Here is a 22,991-nt window from a genome sequence, read left to right as displayed (position 1 = left end):
CCCTTGGTAAATAGAATTCTTCTTTATGTCATAAAGCTTTCATGCATTTTAGCTTGAGCTGAGTTTAAGTGTTTTTTGTTAATACAGTTGGTTGTATACTCCTCTGCTCATGTAACTATATATTTTCTCATGCGTGGCGAGTCCAAGGAGAACCAATTATGTCCTTTTCACATGAATGGTGGACTTCCTTCTTAAAACCCTCCAACAGCTCAGTTCTTTCTTCTTACAGTCAAAATCTTTGGATGCAGGTTTTTCAACATATGAAAGTATGTTCTCTTGTACTTTACTGCATTTTTTAAATTCTTTGTAGCGCACGATTCCTGTTTTCCTTCATTTGCTTTTTCACACCACTGCTCCGAACTCTTTCAACGAACACACACAGATGATTAAACAATTGTCCTCCAAACACATACGCCCACACAACCCTCTGAATTCATGCAGCTTAACGCTAATTGCTGAGCACATTAACCTCTGCAATTTGCAGTCACTCTTAGCATGACCCAGACCTTCCACTTAGTGAGTTAACCCCGAGGCCAAGCTTGTTGGATCTGAACTTGTAGGTGGTGTTGGGTGTTGCTCCACTGCTTCTCCTGCTCTGCTCCCAGCTGCCCTCTGTGCTATCTGCTCTCATTAGGACATGCATGGAGAGCTTCCTCCTTCCTGTTCTCAGCAACACAACTGATTTTCAGCTGCAGACATGTCCTCTATCAATACTGAATCAAATATGACTGAACACTGCTGCTGCACAGCTCTGTGGGTTAAAGCATCATGTAAAAGGAACAATGTGTAAGATTTAGGGGAATGCAGATTGCATCCACCTGAAACTTCTCCTGATTGGAATTTCGTCAGCGTTCAGGAGGTTTTTTCCCATGAGCTAAATTATCCGCAGAGGTCTCTTCCTCTCCAAAACATACGGACCAGGTGATTTGAACAGGTAAAACCCTGGATAAAGCAGTGTCACACCAAAAAATCAGTGTTCAATGCTTTTGTCGCTGAGGGGCCTCTAACTACCGTCCAAAACACACACACACACACACACACACGCATAAAAAAATAAATACACAAATAAATAAATAACTGCAAAGATGCAAATGGCCTTTTCTGGATCCAGTGATTGGTTTGTCCGTTCTGGGCTACTGTAAAAACATGGCGGTGCAACATGGTGATCTTCTCAGACAAGGACCTGCTCCATATGTAGATTTCAATGGTTCATTTTAAAGTGATGAAAACACTATGATTCTTATTTTCAGGTGATTATACAGTAAAGAAAACATACTTATTTTATTCCATAATAGAGACAGAGCGCAACGCGTCATAATCTGAAAGCCATGGCCCCAAAGGAGAAACAAGGCCTGCTTTCCCCTCGTGCTTTCCCCCTCCATTTCCAGCCTGTTGAGTTTTCCTATGTCCAAATGCCGAAAAGTTGCTGTGTGGTGGGCTGCACGGCCAATAAAAGCCCAGAGCTTAGCTTTTATCAGCTGGCGAGCAGAAAAACGGAACCTTGTAGGAGACAAAAGTGGATACAGACAATAAAACGTGAGGCTTCAACAGGGAAGAAATTGTGGGATCCTGACACTCGGTATGTCTGTAGCTGTGTCCCAATTCAGGGTCTGCATCCTTCGAAGGGTGAATTTGAAGGCCCCTTACGTCACAACGCTGCGCGAAGGCTGTCCCAATTCATTCAAATTCGAAGGCTCCTCCAAATGCAGCCGACGAATGCACCCTCCTTTTCCCTTCATTCGGAGGATGCACCGCGACTATCCTTCGTGGCATCCCATATCCCAAGATCCTTTGCGCGCCTTTGTTCAACCCGGATCTTTTTACAATGGCGGCAAGCTTGAGCAGCGGCAGCGGCAGCGGCAGCGGCACCGGCACGGAATATACTTTTAAATGTAAGTAACGGATTTTTACTTAACGCCAGAAGTTCAAGGGGCATTAAAACCTGTAAATGGCTGTTAAAATACCTGACGTTAGTAACGCTAACACGTAGCCACCGGAATGTAGAGCCAGCTCCGCGATGTAACGTTAGCTTGGCTAACGTTAACCTGTTGATACGAGGAGCTTAGCCTTTAAAAGTAACGGTAAAGCCTAAAAACCCTTCACTTTGAAATGTTACAAGCTCGGATGGTGACTTATATCTTATTGTAACTGTGGAGATGTTGTTGGCTGTGTATACCTCACATCAGGTTAATTTGTTGTCGTTGTAAGTTGTACATGTGCAGTTAGCTCCTCTTAATTACAAGAGATAGGAGCTGTCGGGGCGCATCTCTCCTGCGCCCAAAGCTGAGTGCAGCTGAACAAATAACGTTAACGGTGGGTTTATTTCTAGGCTGTAAAACTGTGAACGTTTGGATTGAATGCATAGCTAACTTGAGGAGCATTATTATTGTTATTATCGTTATTATATCGAACAATCAAATCTTCCTGTTGACATAACTGAAAATATGCTTTACATGTCATTTTGTTGTAGGGAGCAAGGAGCAAACGGAAGAGTTCATTAAACTCCGTGGTCAAAACGACCATCTGTTTACGGGGGCCAAAAACACTGCCACACTTGGATGGAGGTAACTGTTAAGGCATAAATAAATAGCCCATTTGTACTCTATACATACTTGTATGTAACAGTTACTTAATTTAAAATGAACCCAATATAATCTTTAGATCACATTAAGTGAATGTTGTTTTTGGGTCAGGGTGGGAATTTTATGTCTGTCCTGATGTCACCTTTTGTGAATCTTTACATATCTGTGATAATGTGATTTTTTTTGTGTTTGCCTTTTGTCATGCTTCTCTCTTGTTTAGAACAATCCTGCAAAAAATGGGCCTGGAGGGAAAGGTGGAGCCCCAGCAGGCCAAAAAAAAGTGGGACAACTTAAAAAAAAAATACAAAGTATGTGCAGGTTTGGATAATGATATGGAAACTACATTTGTTTTACCTAAGTTAATAAATACTTTGATAAAGAAACGTAGAAAAAACCTCCAAGGCACCCTCCCAAAGTTGTTAAAATGCCTTTATTCTCGTGGCATGGTCATATAAACCTTAAAACCACAGTCCTTCAACGCGTTTCAGCATCAAGCCTTCATCAGGAAGTCAAACAAATTAATTTTCTTCGTTCTCTTTTCTTCGTTTCTTTATCACTACATGAATTGCATTGCAAAGAGCACCTCAAACATATTTCTTTTTGAGTCCATGAAACACTCCTTTTTCAAGACTTTTTAAATAAATACTTTAAAGAAAACTGCTGCTGTTGTGATTCATTTCCTCTCCCTTAGGAATGCAAAGATCCAGGGACAGGACAGGGGGTCAGCGGGAAGCCCACTGCTGCCACCTGGCCCTGGTTTGTCCTCATGGATGAGGTTATAGGACAGAGGCCTTCGATGGCACCTCCTGTCCTAATTGCCTCCATCCCTGAGGACACACCAGGGCCAAGTGCTGCAGTGGGTGAGCAGCAGCAGCAGCAGGGGGAGGAGGAGGAGGAGGAGGAGGATGAGGAAAGGCAGCCAGGGCCAGCAACAACAGGCAAAAGAAAGAGAAGAAGGGGAAGAGATAATGAAATTATAGACCTGATCAGGGAAGACATGAGGTTGCAGAGGGAGGCAGAGGAGAGAAAGAGAGAGCAGAGAGAGGATGGAGAGACTTTTCAGCTTATTGGAGAGGATGGTTGACAGACAGTGATTTTTTTTTTTTTGGATGTTTTTTTTCTCTGTTCGATTAAGTTCTGTGTTTCTTATTTAAAGTGTTAATTAAAAATATTGTATATAGTTCTAAATTAAAATCTTGTAACCTTGTTCCATTTTCTGTTCTAAATATTGTATATAGTTAAATTAAAATCTTATAACCTTGTTACATTATCTGTTCCATTTCTTATTTACAACTAAAGTAAACTTTTGAACTCCTTTTCAGTGACAAAGTAATTTATTTTTTCTGTGATTAACAAATATTTACAAAGATACAATATGAACATTTATAACTATAACTATTGGGTATTCTTAACATGTACAACTATTTACAAAAGATCAGAAATTACTATTTATAGAGAACATATATACAGTTTAATTATTGGCTGAGCAGGAGTCCCTGGTGGTGCTGCTGGACTGGATGGGATGCCACAATAAAGACCCTGGAGTCTTCTGGCTGTGAGTGGGACATCATGTCAGGGGTGGGGGATGCATGTCTCCACTGTCCACCACCTCGTCCATCAACGGGATTTGCAGGGCTGACGCAATCGACGGCTGCCATGTCACTAAAAATGTTTAAAAGAGAGGCAAGAATAAAACACACAAAATACTACTGCACAACTTTTTAAACCCACCACAAACTACCTCAACAAACAAAACTTTACAAAACACTTTAAACAGGAATAGCTTTAAAATTATTTTACTTGCCCTCTAAAGGTAATCATGGTCGAGGACACCCTCCTCCAGGGCAGACACCTCTGCAGACAGCTGGTTCCGCCATGGAGCACCACTGACTGCCTCCAACCCGTTCTCCCCCTCATCCTCCGGCATGTCGTCCTGCACTTCATCCTCTGGGGCCATGATGTCACCAGCACCCAGGCAGATGTTGTGCAGGACGGCACATGCTGTTATGACCTGGAGAAAAGAAAAAAAAAAAAAAGATTAATTTAATGTAAATGTAATTTAATTTTAATTAATGTACTGGTATTCACCATTTAACAATAATTCTGTTGTGTCATGACATACCTGAGGCACAAAGGTGTGGTGCACCTCCAGCGCTTGGAGGAAGATGGCCCTAAACCTCGTCTTCATCATCCCAAAGGCACGCTCTATGATGGAGCGTGCCCTGGAATGATGGCTGTTGAAGCGCTGGGCTCCCACACCTTGTACCGGCTGCTTGTAGGGAGTGATGAGGGGGAGTGGATGTTGGAGGCACGGGTACCCACCGTCTGCCAAGATGAAGTACCCTGGTACAGTGGGCTGTGCCGGAGTACCCTGGAGTCGTGCACCGACCCCGGCCAGCCCACGTACGTGTCGATGAAGCGGCCCTGATGGTCACAAAGTGCTTGCAGAATTATAGATGCAAATAGTTTGTGATTCCTATAGCATTGACCATCAGGGCCGCTTGGTGGCTTGATCCTGACATGGCAGCCGTCGATTGCTCCAGCAGCTTTTAGAAAAGCTCTGTGTCTTGCCAGCCCTGCAAACCCCTGAGTTACTGCCGCCAGGTCATCAGCGGTCTTGGGGAGGTAGATAACCCTGTGGCGAATGGCCACCACCTCCTCAGTAACTCGATGAACGATGCAGTGAACAGTGGAGCGAGGCATCCCAAATGCCCTTGAGACCACCCTGTATGATGTCCCACTCGCCAGCCAGAAGAGAAAGACCAAGGTCTCTATTGTGGCACCCCATCCGTGTCGTCTTTCCTGGTGGAGAAGGTTCAGCAGCACCGCCAGGGACTCTCTGCTCAGCCTGAAATCTCGCCTGGTGTCATGATCATCAAAAAATATTTGGAGAACTGGAACATTCATATTGATGCGGCAGTACATCGGTCTCGTCTGGATGGGGAAAGGAGGGTAAGAACAGGAGAACATAAATGATTAAAGCAACAATAGCTATTTAATTTTAGTTAATAAGACAATGCTAGTTAATGTTATACTTTAGATCAATAATGCTTTATTTGTCCATCTATCCACTTTGGCTCAATATGGTTTTGATGTTTAATGACACATTTTAATACTGAATTAAGTCAGGGTTATTTACAGGGTTCGTACACATTTTACTATTCAATTCAAGCACTTTATAAGCCCTTTTAAGCATTTAAACTAAAATTCAAGCACTTTTCAGACCTTGAAAACACAGCATTAAAATTTCAACATTTTCAAAGATTTTAAGCACCTGTACGAAATCTGTATCAAGTGTAACGGTTAAATGACATGAACCACATATATATATAATGTTATGTAGCGTTTGTCACTTAACGGTATCGTTTATTAACGGGTATATTAATTACCTCGAACTACGCTAGCTATGTATGAACATTAATGTGGGTTAAAATAACAGGTTTAACTTCCCCACAGCTCTCTCCCAGCCGGAGATAAACGAGCCGCCAGTGTCGCTGTCGCCGGAGCCGCCTCTCCTCTTCCTCCAACAAAAAATATATTAAAAAAACAAAATCAAAACCTCTGGCTCCATCGTCTGTTATGTTTTTGTGTCGTCTGTCCGTTATGTTTCCGTGTCGTTTGTTAAGTTCTCTGTCCGTTATGTTTCTGTGTCGTCTCTTAAGTTGTCTGTTATGTTTTTCGTCTTTCCCGGGCTTGGGCGGCAGGAGTCATGACGTCGTGACACAACCCCGAAATGCTCCGTAGGCTAGACTGTCCCATTTATCAACGTGACCCGTCCTTCGGAGGTGCCTCCGAAGGATCATCCTTCGGAGGCTGCGTAGGCCGGGTCCTCCGAAGGATGCAGACCCTGAATTGGGACACAGCTTGTGTGTGCAGCGAACACTTTGTCAAACAATCCAAATGTATTTGTTAGAGTAACAGTTAACTGTATTTATGTATGTTAAGCTAAAGCATTGACAGTGTGAATGCAACTTCTGTTATAATTGTGCCCAGCGCTCCGTGATTCAAGCAGTCCATTCCAGCGGTCCGCTCTAGCACTTGTATCAGTCTACCAGCATGTAGAGGCATGTCTCAAAACAACATCGTGTGCCGGTAGCAGGAGCAGGCTGACGGCTGAGCATGCCCAAATGCTCATCTTCTTAAAAAAGAATCTCCACGTCATGTTTTTTCCAAGACGAGCAAGGTAAGGAGAAGGGACACTGAGGTAGACCGGCAATATTGGCAGGCATAGCGTGCTAAAATAATCCTTTGCCATCTTATTATTAGCTAATTATTAGCAAGCTATAGCTAATAATTTTAGCTAGCTGGTAATTCAGTTGAGGAGACCTGAAGGCAGAATGACAGCGAACGAGCGAAGAAGCGGAGGGGAAAGCGGGCCTCGTTTCCCCTTTGGGGGCGTGGCTTTCAGATTATGATGCGTTGCGCTCTGTCTCTATTGCCCATATATATCCCTCTGAATCCAACACTATAGACCTTTAAAGTAATTTACAGAGCATAATTTAACAAGACGTCTTTTGGCTATTGGTTATGATAATGCAAAACAAAACAGATCACTATGTGGTCTTTGTAAGTTTACGTATGCATATATGTATGATTATAAGGTTTAATTATACTTAAATGACATTATCAGAAAATGACAGACATTACAAATGGGCAATTAAAATAATTAAGAAGAATTTTAATCTTGCTACTATTATGTTCCACTCTAGGGGGTCATCTTAATGGCAGATGGAGTTAATGCAGTGAATATGTATTTAGCCTTTTTGCCTTAAATGAAAATATTGTGAGGAAATGACAGTTGGGACTTAATACTGGGTTGTCGTCTAAACTGAATGATTTCATACTCAAGTGTCATGTTTAAAAACAGCGACTGGATCAAGTAGCAGCACTGATAGATTTATATTTTTGGAAGCTAACAGTAAGTTAGTTTGTAATAGACAGTAATATACTGCAGATCAAATTGTCAGATTGTTCCTGAGGGATGCAAAAAGGCAGCTTAACAGTATGTAGACTGACCTAGACGAGATGAAGGGAGGAAGAGGATGGGTAACAAAGGACAGGTGAGAGCTGACAGAGAGACGAAGCGGGAGAGCGAGGGGGGTCAGGAGGAGGTGAGGAAGGTGGAGAGGTAAAGCCAAAAAGCAGAGACTAAGATAAGTGATGCGAAAAGGAATAACAATAAGAAATATAAAGAGGTGAACACAGCTGAGATGCAAAGGAAAGGGAGAAAGAAAAAACAAAGAAAAATGTTCCTGCGTGGACACCGTCCAAAGAAAATGCTCCAGATGGATGAAAAAGGAAAGGAGAGACTGGAAAAGGACTAAGGGAAGTCCAAAGAAAACAGACTTGGGGATGTTGGAGAGCCGGGGAGTGATGGGAAAAGACTTTTAGAAAAAGCGGCTGAGCAAGAGTGGGCTGAGATTAGAGGGAAAGAAGACAAAGAGTAGAGAGTGGAAAAATAGATGAGGCAAAGTGTTGGTATCACAGCGACAGGGGAGTAATTAACCTTGGATAGCAGATACACAGATCGCTCTGATAATACAGCTGTCAATAATGTCGAGGTAATAAAGCCAAACAAAAACACTCATACTGAAATCCAAAATAGAAATGAAGTTCAGGTTCAGCAGAACATAAATATCTTCCCTCCCAGTCCAGGTTTCCTCTCAGTCTTCCAAAACAGGCCAAATGTTCAGGTTCTCTGCCAGCGACCGTTAAAACTCCGGCGGAGAGTTGCCAGTTTCTAACCCAACGATCAGGCCAATTTGTCCACATTAGTTTTGTGGTTTCCTGTTATTAGTGGAGCGATGTAGTACAGCAGGTAACAATAACAGGAACCACAGCAAAGCAGTATTTGCTTGTGAAAGTAATCTCTGTGGAGAGCTCCAGTGTCACATGAAAAAGTGATGTATTAACCCTTTAACGTTCTGCTAAACCGTTTAGTAGGGCACGTTTGAGACACTTTATCTGAATGAAAAATGTATTGAACTTAACCTGACTGAGCTCTCTCTATCATTCAGTTAAGGTATGTTATGCTAAAAAAAATCCAATAGATGTCAATGTGTCTTTAATATATCTTCATGTCTTCAATAGATCTTTAGACTTGAAGGCTCTGTGTGGTGGAATTTTCAAATGTGGGAATATTTTTTCAACATGTTATAGTTTCAGACGTCTTAATGAACAGATTTATGTAACGTAATACAAAAAATAAAAGTGTACTCAGGGTCGAATCATTTCTTACAAATATGCCCAACCAAACGCTTCATTTGTCCTTTTATGATGAAGGTAGTGAAGCTAAGCTAACGTGATTAAAACTGACTATCTGCTACAAAATAAAACACTTCTGATCATTCACTGTTGTTAAATAATTTCATTTCATGTTATCCATTATATATATATATATATATATATGCTGGAACAGTTTACCAAGTATATTTGTTTTACTGTCTAAAGTCATGCTCAAGCAAACGGTTGAATTCTCCTTTTATGATTTTAAATAAAACCTTACACTTGGTTATGGTTAGGAAACGGTCATGTTTTGGCTTTAAATAAACACATTTGGTGCCACAAACACCTCTGTGAAATGCTTTCATGTGTCAGTTAAAAACACCCAGGTTTGGTGCCACAAACACCGTTGGAAACAACCAGGTCTCACTGCAAAGCTGTCATAATCCTTGATGAACGACTTCCAGCGTCAGACACCAACAAAAAAAGCCTTCCTTTCACGTTAGCATGAGACGCGGCCAGTCATCATCATTGTTTCACAGCGCCCCGTGTTGTCAGGTGGAAATGCGACAGGACAACAACAAAAGTTAAGGCAGTGGGAGGGGTGATGGATGGATCCAACAACCACCTACTTTTGGTGGTTGCTTGCCGTAAGATTGTAACGCCAAACCCTGTTTATCTTCCCAAAACTCAACAACGTGCTTGTGTTTGTCATTGAAGGGGAAAAAAACGTAATTTATGGTGTTGTACTGATGTACTGTATTTATTTTGAAACTGAGACTGTATGCAAACTGTACATTTCCTGTGAAAACAGAAGTGTATTTGAAAACACACAATGTATGTAACAGGCTGAGTTTTTACACGATGTCCCAAAGCATGCAATGCACCAACGCACTCAGGGTACCTCACACATCGTATGTTGACATGACCATGACCAGATGTCAATATGTGACAAGGTCGGAGTGAGAATGTGTCAATGGAAACATCACCAAGGGTTGCCAAACAACAAACAGTTTTGTTGTTTATGTCCTTGGTTTGCAGAAATGTACGATGTGAGCATTTTCTCCTGGCAACTGGGTTGGAAACTTGTTGGATTTGCTTCACCACTTAAATCATTTATCAAGGAAAAATCTGTTTCCAGCTTCCCAACCAGAAAGATTTATGCTTTTCCTTTGGACTGAACAAAACTAGCAATTTGAGGAAACCATCTCGGGCTGTGGGACATCGTGATCAGAATCTTTTTTAAATGAAAATAATGATAATTTGCAGCCTGTACAAGTCAGGGCAAGAATCACTATTCAACAAAAATACGTATTCAACAAATTCAACATCTTTACCAAAATCACTGCATTTAAGAAAATAAATATTAATGTGTGCAGGGTTTTATTGTCGTGCAGAGCGTGCACCGTAGAAAAGGACGGAAGTAAAAAAAGAGTAGTTGAAAATCAAGTGGTTGAGGTTAAGGTCTGAAGTAAATGTAACTACAGTCAGAGACACCCAGACAGAAACATTCTCAGACCTATAGTGCGTGCACTATGAGATCCTTTCAGTGTAAATGCACTGAAGGCTGTAACAAAGCAATTTATAGGTAGATTAAGTTTCAGCCATAAAAATGATTATTCAGCCTCAGCGGTAGCTAAAGTGAAAGACTCGCTGTTCAGCGCTGCTTTATTAAAGCATTAAAGTCCGTTACCTGTCGTACATGGAACAAATTATGTTCTGTTAGGAATGCATTAACCTTGATGTATGGCAGTGTTGGTGATGTGTGTGTGTGTGTGTGGTTTTTAGCACTGATTACACTTCCATCTAACAATAGTGTGCAGTGTTCTTTTCATTAGGACTTCCATGTCTTCTCCTTTCTGTCTCTTCCCTTCAATTGCTTCTTCCTTTTTCTTCCATCTCACATATAATCACTTTTTTTTATCATTAATTTAACCTACACTATCTCTTCATGACGTCATCTCACCCTACTCCACATTCAAAGTGTTTAAAACATGCATACATGGAGGCTGCAAAGTACAACAGCAAGCTCATGTGTTGCATACTGCAGCGGAGCCGGAGGGGTAGAGTGCTGCATATATGCCATGTTGGCAGAATCAGAAGCTGTTACTCCACTTTCAGAGCATTCAGCATTATTACAAGATGGTTGGCCCCACTGGTGGCTTCATGATCACATTAGATAAGTTGCCTATCCCTCCTTCTCCCTTGCCACATTTTGCAGCTCTTCCTAGGGGTTCCTGAGGTATTCCAACCTAGTCTCATTCTGAAGTTGCTGAAATCTGGCACTTGGTCAGTGACTTTCGGTGTGACGCCAACGAAAAAAGGCGGTCTTTTGTGTCAGCATGGTACGCGGCTGGTCACCGTAGTTGTTTAAGGGTGCCTGGCAGCTTCAGGGGGGAAACACGGCAGGACGAGAATGAAAATTGTTTGGATGGGTGGATGCGGTGGTAGATGGGTCCAACAAAACATTGACTTTCACCCAGGAGGCCAATGTTCGCTTCCCGTATGAACGTAAAGCCGAACCCTGTTCTTTGTTCCTAAACCCAATCATGTGTTTGCAGAAACACTCAATGCCAAAATCGTCTTCTGGTGACTGGGCTGCTTTTTTCCTGACTTCACCCACTTGTTAAATTTCATCCAGAAAGAATCAAGGTTCCTTCATGCAGAAAGCAGGCAGTTAAGGTTGTCCATCATCTGATCAGGATCCATCCTGAACGTATTCTGGGTACCTGTCACTTGGAGGACATCCAAAGACCAAAACACCTTGGACTCATTATAAATCCCTTTCAGCCTCGCCACATATTGACGTTTGGTTTAGGGACTTTCTATGTCCAGATATGACAACAAATCAACAAACAAAAAAATGATGGTTGTCTTTGGCGACCCTTGGTGGCATTTCCACCAACTCATCCTCACTGTGACCTCGTCACATGTCCACGTTTGGTCATGGGCTTTCCACGTACACATATGATGTCCACGTCAACCGTGTCAACTTCAGCCTGTTACATGCATTGTCTGTTTTCAAAATATACTTCTGTTTTCACAGGAAATGTACAGTTTGCTTCTTTCAAAATAAAAGCACTACATCAGTACAACACCAGGAATTGACTTTTTTTTTTCCTTCAACAACAAACACACGTGGTTGGGTTTAGGAGAAATGAACAGGGTTTGGCTTTACATTCATACAGGAAGCAAAAAATGGCATCCTGGGTATTGTTGTTGTCCCGCCATGTTTCCCCCTGATACCGGCGAGCGCCACCAAACAGTAATGACAACCGGCTGTGTATCATGCCGATGTGAAAAGAGGGCTTTTTTCATCAGTGTCTGACGCCGACAGTCACTGACCAAGCGGCAGTTTTAAACAACTTCAGAGTGAGACCGGATTGGTGGAAACCCTGTACATTATAGTGCTCATAAATTATAATTAGGTGACTGACATGAATGTTTTTCTCCACTCTGTTGTTGGTGATTACTCTCCGTTCAATGTGATGTGAATGTGACATAAGCACCTTGCTCACAGGTGCTCCTTCACTCACCACACTCTGGGGTTCTTTCAGCCAGCTTCACTCTCTTACTTTTAGGATGCTGCCGTCACAACTTTATCTGTAAGCACAGTAATAACAGTGATTTCTGCAATGGGCTACACCTGTGCTTGAGTGTGTGTGTATGTGTGTGTGTGTGTGTGTGCTTCAGTGTGACCCAGCACCAGGGGAGGCTAATAGGGTGTGATTTATTGAGTGGCAAAATCTGACTTCTGGCTATGAGCCTGATATCGTTTTTTTACACAGATGTGAACACATGCATGTGCAAACACACACACACACACACACACACACACACTCATGTGCTCTTAAAAAGATGTCATGCACCTTTGATTTGTTATGGTGCGATAGGCATAGGATTAGTGCACGCAAACACACACACACACACACTCACACACACACTTACACACACTGGCCCTTAACAACAAGGAAACAATTAATCTCCGATTAGCCAGGCCAAGCAGCACCAGGTGTTCAATTAGTTACCTGTGTGTGTGTGTGTGTGTGTGTGTGTGAGAAAGAGAGAAAGAGAAAGAGAGAGAGAGAGAGAGAGAGAGAGACTCAATGGAAATTGGGTTGAAATTGATTCATTGGCACATCAAGGCGAGGGTGGGTGGCACCTGTGTGTGTGTGTGTGTGTGTGTGTGAGAAAGAGAGAGAGAGAGAGAAAAATTGAGAGGCTCTGCATGTTAATTGGGTTGAAATTGACTCATTGGCACACCGGGGTAAGAGAGGATGGCACCACTGTGTGTGTGCGCACATCTGTGTCTGTGTGTGTGCGCATGTGTGTGTGTGTGTGTGTGTGTGTGACAGTTAATAGGGTCTAAATTGATTCAGTGGCAGGGCTGGGCAGCACCAGGGGCAAATCTGCACGTCTACTGGGAGAGAGACAGACAGATGGACTCAGGAAGAGAGAGAGCGAGATTGACTAGGTGGGTCTCACTTGACACTTCAGAGGTGGGTTTAAGTCCAACCATCACAGCTGCTGTGTGCGACAGCCAGTCTGTGCGTGTGTGTGTGTGTGTGTGTGTGTGTGTTGATGGAGCATCTGGAGTCTTTCTGACATTTTCAACTCCTGTCAGCACTGGCTTGACATCTCACAGCTCAGTGATTTTTAACTCTCTACCACACACACACACACACACATGCACATTTTAACAATTTACTTATGTCCACATAAAAAGAACTCATATAAGCACACAAATATTAAAGGCCCAGTAGGATACATTTACAAAGTCATGGACCAGTGACGACAAAAGCCACTTTTTGCAGCGGTGTGATGCGCTGCTTGGCGCCGTCGGTTTGCCATGCAACTGGGTGGAACCTTTCTCAGTGGTATGATATGCTGCCAGTCGACTGGACGGCACCAATTACGACAGTATGAGGTGGACAGGTGGAGTTAATAATGTGGCTGGATGGCACCTGTTGTGGTAGGATGTTATGATGCTACACGTCCCCATAGGCTGGGTGGGAGGGGTGGTGGATGGGTTTGACGCAACCCGGACTTTCTTCCCCAAACATTTCAACAACCAGCGGCGACACTGAGTAGATTTGTAGCACACACACAAAGGCTCTCTCCACACAGGTGAACAGAAACAGAAATGTTGAAGCAGGGCTCTTGGTCAAGAACAGAGGGCTGAGTGGTTTATGGGGGAGCAGATGAAGCAGGAGAGGCAGAGGCAGGCAAAGTCGGCAACGAGGAAGAAGGAAAGTCTTGCATAGATATGGCAAAGAATAATCTAGCAACAAGAGTCTGTGACCAGCAGGAGGGAGATGTGCGAACAGGTGATAGGCTGGCCGGTTAATGTGGTGGAGAGGTGGGATGAGGGTGGCATGTATGCCAGGTCAGAAGTGCACACTGTGACATTACATCTCACGTGTCTCGCACACCTCTCGCTTCCAGAGGGAATTCCCAGTTAGACAGCACTTAACCAGTGAGATAGAGTCTTTTTTGTTTGTTGTACAAATGCTTATACAACCAGAGTAATTGGAAAGGCATAACAACTAAAAAGAAAAATCACACAGCGGCTTTAGCCTTCGCTACTCTGTGTGATATTTGAGTTGCAGGTATTCACAACACATTCTACTGGAGCTGGAACTCTTAAGTCAAGTCAAGTCAACTTTATATGTACAGCCCAATATCACAAATCACAAATTTGCCTCAAGAGGCTTCACAATCTGCACAGCATATGACACCTTGTATCCTTAAAACCTTGGACAGGTGTTAAATGTGCTAAAACTGTGCTTTAGCTTTGCATCTTCACTCTCTCTGAGCCCATCTGTTTCTTAATATGATACCAGCCAGATTTAGAGTTTAAAAACCCATTTTACTTTGACGACCGTGGAACAGCTGACCTTTCTTAACCTTATTTAATGGATTAGTGTACTGCCATGCTTAGAATCCTGAGACTTAATGAAGTCCTTCCTCACAGATAGATGTAAACAAATATAATATGTGTGGTGTATAATATATACTGCATTTACTGAATGCAGCAGTATATTTATTCCATGTGGGGACTGAGCAGACCGTGACCAATTCTGGGGTCTTGACCTCACATTGAATATGAGGGATTCGCAGGTATAGAGTAGCCAGACATAATATGCCTGTAATGTTTTTAAATGGTTTAGATTTCCCAATGAACTCCTGTAACCTGGGGCTTACAAACACCACAGTCATGCACACAGCAAACACACACACAGTGTCCATGCACAGCTGATACCTATTTGTCGTGACAGACGTCATGTGGTTCTCATTCAGTCGTGTGTAATGAAGTTAGCTGGGGCCGGAGCAGGACCATATTACATGTATTACATGAGTGTATGTTGGAGAAGGAGAGAGTGAGTGACAGACAGAGCTGTGGCAATAATATGAAGTGACCTGATTGAGAACACGAGGGTTGCGTCTGCCCTGCAAATAAAACTGCTGAACTCTCAGTGTCACCTTTCAGCCTTTTGCTTTTTTTTTTTTTTCATTCTTCAAAAACAAAGCACGAAGGAGAAGTTGTGAGTTTAGAGACAGTGAGGCGGGGAGCAAAGGTAGAACAGAGAAAAGAAGAGAGATATGACTCCAAATTAAAGTAGTTAATGTGAAAATGTTGTGCACATGTAAAAATCCACAGCCTGTTCTCTTTTCCAGGTTGTCACACATGCTTTGTCATCTAATAGCAACACGCAGGGCATCCTTCAGTGCTCTGCACCCACCCGGTCTCACTCTGAAGTCGTCGAATCCCTGCACTTGGTCGGCGACTTCCGGCATCAGACACCGTCCGTTCACGCTCCTGATACACAGCGGTCCCTATTCTTGTTTAACAGCACCTGGCGGCATCAGAGGGGAACACACCTGGGCAACAACGTAAGTTAAGGTGGCTAAAGTCCGAGTAGGGAGAGTGGGAGGGGTGGTATACGGGTCCAACAATGACTGACTTTCACCTGGGAGGCCAGTGTTTGCCTCCAGTATGAATGTAAAGCCAAATCCTGTTCTTTTGTCCTACGTACGTGTGTTTGAAGGAAAAAAACATCAATTTCAGGTGTTGAGTATTTTGAAAGAGACTGTATGCAAACTGTACATTTCCTGTGAAAACAGAAGTGTATTTTGAAAACAGTCAATGCATGTAACAGGCTGAAGTTGACACGGCGTCCCAGAACATCAACAGTCAACACACCCAGGGTACCTTGGATGTCATATCTCGATGCGGTCCATGACTAAACGCTGATATGTGACGAGGTCGGAGTGAGAATGTGTTGGATTCACAAACAAGTCTCATCCCGAGTCGTCACATATTGCCACTTTGTCAGTGGCCCTTCCTGTCTCATGTTACGAGCTAGGTATCCTCCTGCGTCTGCTGTTGACGTTCTGGGACACTGCTACCAACGCTGGGACATCAACAAAAGCATGTGGTTATGTTAAGAAAAAAACATTATGGTTTGGCTCAATATTCATACAGGAAGCAAACATTGAGTTCGGGTTGAAATTCCGGGTTTTGTTGGACCAATCCACCACCAAGACTGCCTTAAAAAGACTTCCCAGCTCCTTATATTACATTGTTACTGGCTGCGTTTCAACCAGATGCCATCCAGTGGCATATCATACCACTGCAACAAGTGCCATCTGGCTGTGTTATTAAGGAACACCTGCCTGCCACGACAGGTGCTGGCAGTCGGACTGGTGACGTATCATACCTCCACGAACGACGGCTCTTGGCATCAGTTGTCTGATGACAAAATCACTGACGAAGTGATTGTATTTGACGACTCAGGAAAGAGAACGGTCTGGGTGCACAGCTGAGACAAACTGTAACTTACGGTTAATGTTCTGAAACAGTTGTATTTATATCAAAGCAAACAAACTACTTCGTGAGTAAAGGAAAAAGTAATGTTTTGCTTCAGATGGGTGAAGTCAGTGTGCAACAAATGTACATAAATTACATAATGTTACGTTAAAACATAAGTGTTGTAACATGATGACAAAACAACCTCGACGTTGGTTTACACAGAACAGAGCTCCTGAGTGAAAGCCTGGTTTTATTTGACCTTTCCACCTCCCCTGCCTCCAGCCCTACGCTCACTTCCTCACTCTTTATACGACATCAGTTGCTCTGAGCATCAATTATTGCCACAGAGTGGTTTAGATTGAAGTTTGTTGAAAGATGCTAAAGGGTGCAATTGTTGTCAGTATCATAGCGGCACGGCAAAGTGTCAGTATTTGTCGACATGGGAATGAGAGCTGGCTGAAATGTACAATTTCTTTTTCAAATTGTAAAAGTAAGCATCCTGGTTGAGCTGCACATCCAGATGACTTTATTTAATGTTTCATTTTATCCATCCATCTATCTTTATCTGCTTATCCTGGGCCGGGTCACAGAGGTAGCAGGCTCAGCAAGGTGCTCCAGATGTCCCTCTCCCCAGCGACGCTTCAGCTCCTCCTGGGGGATCCTGAGGCGTCCCCAGGCCAGATGAGATATATAATCCCTCCAGCATGTTCTGAATCTGCCCCGGGCCTGCTACCACTTGGAGAGCCTGGAAAAACTCCACTGGGAGGCGCCCAGGAGGCATCCTGATCAGACGCCCAAACCACCTCAACTGGCCCTCTCTGACACAAAGGAGCAGCTGCTCTATTCCAACTTCTCTCTGGATGTCTGTTTCAGCTTAGTTTTTCCACATTAGAGTGGAAATACAGTCTTGAGATTCCTGAGGTATTCACAGGCCAGATGGGATTCATGATACCTCCAAGGTGTTCTTGGTCTGCCGTGGGGTGTCCTCCAAGTTGTAGTGATGGGGGAACTGACTCTTTTCACAGTGTCAGTTCCCCTGAGTTAATACAAATGTAAATGTATCAAACCTTTTGAGTTCTTGCATAATACGGTGTCAGTCTCTTTTTGACACTGTTTTTGTTCATGCAAGTTTGACAGCTAGTGCTGCCACCCCACAAAGCTTCACTTCAATGCATTAACAGTCATTGTGGATAAATTTACATAAAAAAAATAGAAATACAATATTTATTTGAACGCATTGATTCCCACTCATATAGAGGTAGATTATGTGGGCTCAATAAAATGTCACAGAAATGTCACTGACTGATAATCTGTCTTCTTTTAGGGGCAAAAAGCAAATGTCCCAGTTACTTCTGCAGCCATGTGGTGCATCCGTGTGGTGTTGGAATAATCTGAAAAATGAGTTCCAATCATATTTCAAGACTCACCTGATCGGTTTCCTTTGCTTGTCCTTATCAGTGTGTTCTTTAAACATTCTGAGCCATGCATTGTAAGAGTAATTGCATTTTTTGTGAAAGGTTTTAATCGTCATGTCGATAACAGAACCCGTAAAGTCCTAAAAAAGACTGAAAGAATACCCTAAACATGTCACGAAAATAACAACAAGGCCACCTAATGGAGGCATGTTTTAGACAATGGAGGAAGATGATGTGAGTGGTGCGTTCAGAAACACTCATTGTGAGTGTGGGAGCGCACTCTGACACAAACTGGAGCGTTGATAAATTGGGAGCGCTGTCTGAATGTAGCGTTGGGTTATCCAGAGCAGCGCACTCTCAGAGTGGCAGAGCGCACTCTGGACACTCTGTCTGTGGAGACGGAGCAGCAGAGCGCCGAGCGGAGTGAATGTGTGATTAACTTAACCGTTGGTTCATTCATGTAGAAATATAACGCTGCGTTTCTTCCACAAACAGGGCTCTCATTTTAGTGTAGAGCGTCAGACTGAATTTACCAACGCACCATGTCAGGTCACTCACTCTCCGGGACCGCCAGTGTTACTTGAATAAGTAAACACTGACCAACGGGACCAGACTGGCCGACCCGTATGCTCTCACTCAGTGGATGGATGATGTCACAGGAAGCCAATCTTACAAAGGAGGACCACACTTGTTTGTTTTGCTATGGAAGCTAACGTTAGCTAATGTGCTAAAAAGTTAGCGTTGCAGAGAAATCCAATATTCCTCTTAATCCCTCCCCAGTTTCTGATGAGGTGGACATGATAACCCTTAATACACATAACCTTATTCATCCCTACAACAGGAAATACTTTTTCCCTAACCTGATATGAAGTGTGCGCTGCACATGTGAGCATTTTTGATGATGGCCTCCGTCCAGTCCTTTGGTCTTATCACATTTAACCATAGTTGTCTTTGTTTTTGTTGACGGGCAGTGGCGGCTGGTTTTGAGCCATGACTCCTTCTATTCTGGCTCCCAATAACACAACAAGACAAACACATTTTAACACTCCTACAGCCCTGTGGGGGAGAGGCAGGTTTTGCCCCAATCTAATAAAATGATGTCATTGTAACATTGACCCAAAAATACTAGAGGTTGGTAAGGGGGTCCTTTTACCCATCAGTGTCCAGGGGCCCAATGTGTCATAATCTGCCTATTGTGTGAGCAATACCCTACAATAGCAGCCAGAGGGAAATGTCAGACATCCATGAGCATTCGGATGTTCCAAAGGTTGATCCGTTACATGCCGGACATGAGAAGAGTTGTGCAAAAAGATTTGTTAGTTTTCGCCCGTTACTACCCAACAGCAGGTGCACAGAACAAATTCAGGTTGGATCTTGATCAGATGCTGAACCACCTCAACTGCCTACTTAAAACATGAAGGAACAGTGGCCCAGTGCTGTCTGGATGTCCTCATTCTTGACAAGCAGCTGAAATGGGGCCAAATCTGTACATTAAGATTTAGCTGGCTCAGTGTGAACATTGTCAAATACTGAAATCCTTCCACTGGGTGTTCACCTCACTGTGTTTTTAATAAAGGGTTTAAATAGAAAGGCCTGTTGAACTTTGCAGAGCTCCAGTCTTATATTTGCAGAACACTTTAGGTCCTTGGAAGAGTTTAACAGCCTGAAATGGTTATGTTTCATCCAGACTAATTACACATCAGTCTAAGGTTTATTGGATTTAAATGACTGCCATTAAAATCTGCCATGACTGCAAACTTCCTGAAGAATTCTTGAGCCACATTAATGACTTGGCCACACCTCAACTTCTGTGACAAAACTGTAAATAGGTTTTTTAGCCTCGCTCTTTCTGGGACAGCTAAATTGGTGCTAAATCTTAAAACCCTGCAAAGGCTCACCCTGAATTTCAACTGGGAAACAAAGCAAATGCATTTCATAATCGTGCCAGAAAAGATAGAAACACTGTGTCCTCTCATTGCTCAAATTGCCCCAAGCTATAGGACACAGAGGAACAGAGCTACTTCAGACGCTGAAAACTTTTAAAGTCTGTCTGTCTCCATCAAAAAATCTACTCTGACAGAATGAAAAAAAGCCTCCCACCATCCAGAGCTGGGCATTCAGACTCCAGTTAAAACAGCTTTACCTTTTTAATCTTTGTCTACCCTTTCTGTCTTCGCTCCGCTGGGGAATGCAGGGTAGAGATAGTAGCTGGGATGCCCTGTCATATTCTGCACCCCTACCCATCCATCCACCCAGACTCCCATTTTCTGTAATCTGCTGGCCCAGTAGGGATTGAACGTTTCCCTCCTTCTGAGAAAACCTCCCCTCCGACAGATGCTCTCTATCTCTGAACCCCAGCACAGGCACCGCCATCCTCTCTTCCCTTCCCTCTTGTAGTTGTAAGCTGTGATCCACTGTCAACTCCCATCAGACAGGTCAGGTGGAAGACAAGTAGTAGAAGGAACACTGCCACTGACCTCTTCCTCTTTTTCTCTCTTTCAGAATGAACAGAGAAAAACTGAGATAGTGAAGAGACTTTAGCTGTGTATCTACCTCACAAGAGGACATCACATTTTGGGTTTACTTGACCTTATACTTCATTCTACTTAACTTGAACTGTTGTCTTCCTTGTGGACACTTTTTTGTGCCATCTTGTGGTAGTAAGAGCACAATACACTGATCCATGTAAGAACAAGATGGCAGCCGTCTCTGCCAAGTCAGTGCAGACGCTCCCGACACAAAAGTGGACAAGGTCCAAAACCTGATCAAATTTTATGGTTGAAACTTGTTGAGTTATGATGAGTAATGTTTGTAGTTTGATATGGCAATACATTTGACACTGTTAATTCATAAGTAATCATATGAGGACATTGCGACTTTATTATCGTCTTGTTTGAGGACATTGGGACTTAATTATCATTGACAGTGTTTAGGTTTTTATACTTATCGGGTCCTACAGATCCCAAATAGCTAGGAGAAATTTAAAAAAGCATACCAAACAAAAGTCCAGGTCTCAGAAGGTTTTAAGGCACTCTAATCAAGCCGAAACATAGCTGTTTCTGCTCGTCAGATGCAAATAGTCTTTTTCAAAATAAGCGTACAACATTGGTAAAACACGTCATTTCTACATTTATTTCCTTGTGCAACAAAAGCACATGGTTACATTTAGGAAGAAACCCATCATGGTTTGGCTTAACGTTTGCTGGGGAAGCGAACACCAGCCTCCCAGGTCAAAGTCTGGGGTTTGTTGGGCTCATCCACTTCCCCTCCTGTCCACCCTGTAGGGACTTTCCAGCAGCTTATATTAGGTTTTTTCTGGTGGTGTTTCAAACTGATGCCATCCAACAGCGTATCGTACCACCGTGAAAGTTATGTTTTTGCATCTGAAATCACTGACAAAGTGACGATATTTAACGAGTTGGGAATGAGAACGGGCTGCTTCAGCTCAAGATTGAATGAAGTTATGTTAAAGGGATAGTGCTCCCCAAAATGAAACTTCAGCCATTATCTACTCACCCATATGCCGAGGGAGGCTCAGGTGAAGTTTTAGAGTCCTCACATCACTTGCAGAGATCCAAGGGGAGAGGAGGTAGCAACACAACTCCACCTAATGGAGGCTGACGGCGCCCCAGATTCAAACGTCCAAAAACACATAATTGAATCCACAAAATATCTCCATACTGCTCGTCCGTAGTGATCCAAGTGTCCTGAAGCCCCGACATAAGGCCTGTTTCCACTGAAGAAGTTCCTGGTACTATTTGCAGGGCAGGAACTACTACAGGAACGTCCTCTTGCTCGGCCCTCTTAACTGCCGTGTCTCCACTGAGAGAGTGGAGTAGGAGGAAGGTTCCTGTAAAGTTACCGTGCTCTGTATGTGACGTAATCGTTGTGCGACCATTTTGACCGGGGTGACGTAGGGGCGTAGGGACGCCGTTAGCTGTTAGCCCTTAGCGGTGTCTGTAATACTCAGTAACTCAATAAACGGTCCATGAAAATATTTTTTTCCAGCGGATGTCTTAGTTACAACATGATTGAGCTAACTGGAGTAGTTTCATGTCGTATCCGACAACAGGAGGCTTTTAACAGATGACGTCCTGATGTTAGCTTTGCTGCTGCTGTTAGCTGTCCCTGTCAGCTGATGCTTTCTAGACATCATGATTTCCCAAAACTGAATAAATACCACACATATCAACACAAAACTGCTTTGCTAGCTCAATCATGTTGTAACTAAGATATCCGCTGGAAAAAATACTTTTTTCACGGACCGTTTATTGAGTTACTGAAGCTATGAACGAGCTAACTCTCGTCTGCTGAGTTTTAAAAATGCCGGCTATTTTGTCGCTTTCTGTTGACGTCACATCCTGCCTTGAGTATATCCAATCAGCACCAAGTAACCCCCAAGCCCCAGCCAGGAGTTTCTCGGGGCCGTTCTGAGTACCTACTCCGAGGCAGGGACTTGTTTAGCCCCTGTAAAAGTTCCGGAACTCTGTCCTTCGGGGGTGGTTCCTGCGGTGGAGACACGCACCAACGGCCCCGTAAAATTACCCCGAAGTTCCTGCGGTGGAAACGGGCCTATAAGAAGTTGTTTGGAAAAATGTCATTTGAACTCTGTTTTTAGCCTCATTGTATGGACGAGCAGTATGGAGATATTTTGTGGTTTCAATTATGTGTTTTTGGACGTTTGAATCTGGGGCGCCGTCAGCCTCCATTAGGTGGAGTTGTGCTGCTACCTCCTCTCCTCTTGGATCTCTGGAAGTGATGTGAGGACTCTAAAACTTCACCTGAGCCTCCCTCGGCATATGGGTGAGTAGATAATGGCTGAATTTTAATTTTGGGGTGCACTATCCCTTTAAGTGCATTGAAACAAAGCGATAACCTCCTGGGCTGAAAAAGTACATTTTGTTGTAATAGTTTTAAGCCTGTTTTTAACGAGCAAAACTTAGTATCAGCATTAGCATC

General features: G+C 43.2%; 2 long non-coding RNA genes across 2 annotated transcripts; one reads left to right on the top strand and one right to left on the bottom strand.

Moving 5' to 3' along the window:
• Positions 1-1,847: 1,847 nt before the first annotated feature.
• Positions 1,848-3,044, top strand: LOC117264723 (uncharacterized). The gene is made up of 3 exons (XR_004502357.2): positions 1,848-1,892; positions 2,471-2,564; positions 2,803-3,044. It is a non-coding gene; the product is annotated as an uncharacterized LOC117264723 (long non-coding RNA).
• An 889-nt stretch (positions 3,045-3,933) lies between these two features.
• Positions 3,934-5,180, bottom strand: LOC117263165 (uncharacterized). The gene is made up of 2 exons (XR_013487896.1): positions 4,705-5,180; positions 3,934-4,593 (listed from the first exon to the last, which is right to left on the bottom strand). It is a non-coding gene; the product is annotated as an uncharacterized LOC117263165 (long non-coding RNA).
• Positions 5,181-22,991: the final 17,811 nt, after the last annotated feature.

This window comes from Epinephelus lanceolatus, chromosome 17, assembly GCF_041903045.1.
Source record: "Epinephelus lanceolatus isolate andai-2023 chromosome 17, ASM4190304v1, whole genome shotgun sequence".
NCBI classification, from domain to species: Eukaryota; Metazoa; Chordata; class Actinopteri; order Perciformes; family Serranidae; genus Epinephelus; species Epinephelus lanceolatus.
This window is presented reverse-complemented; position numbering and strand designations above follow the sequence as displayed.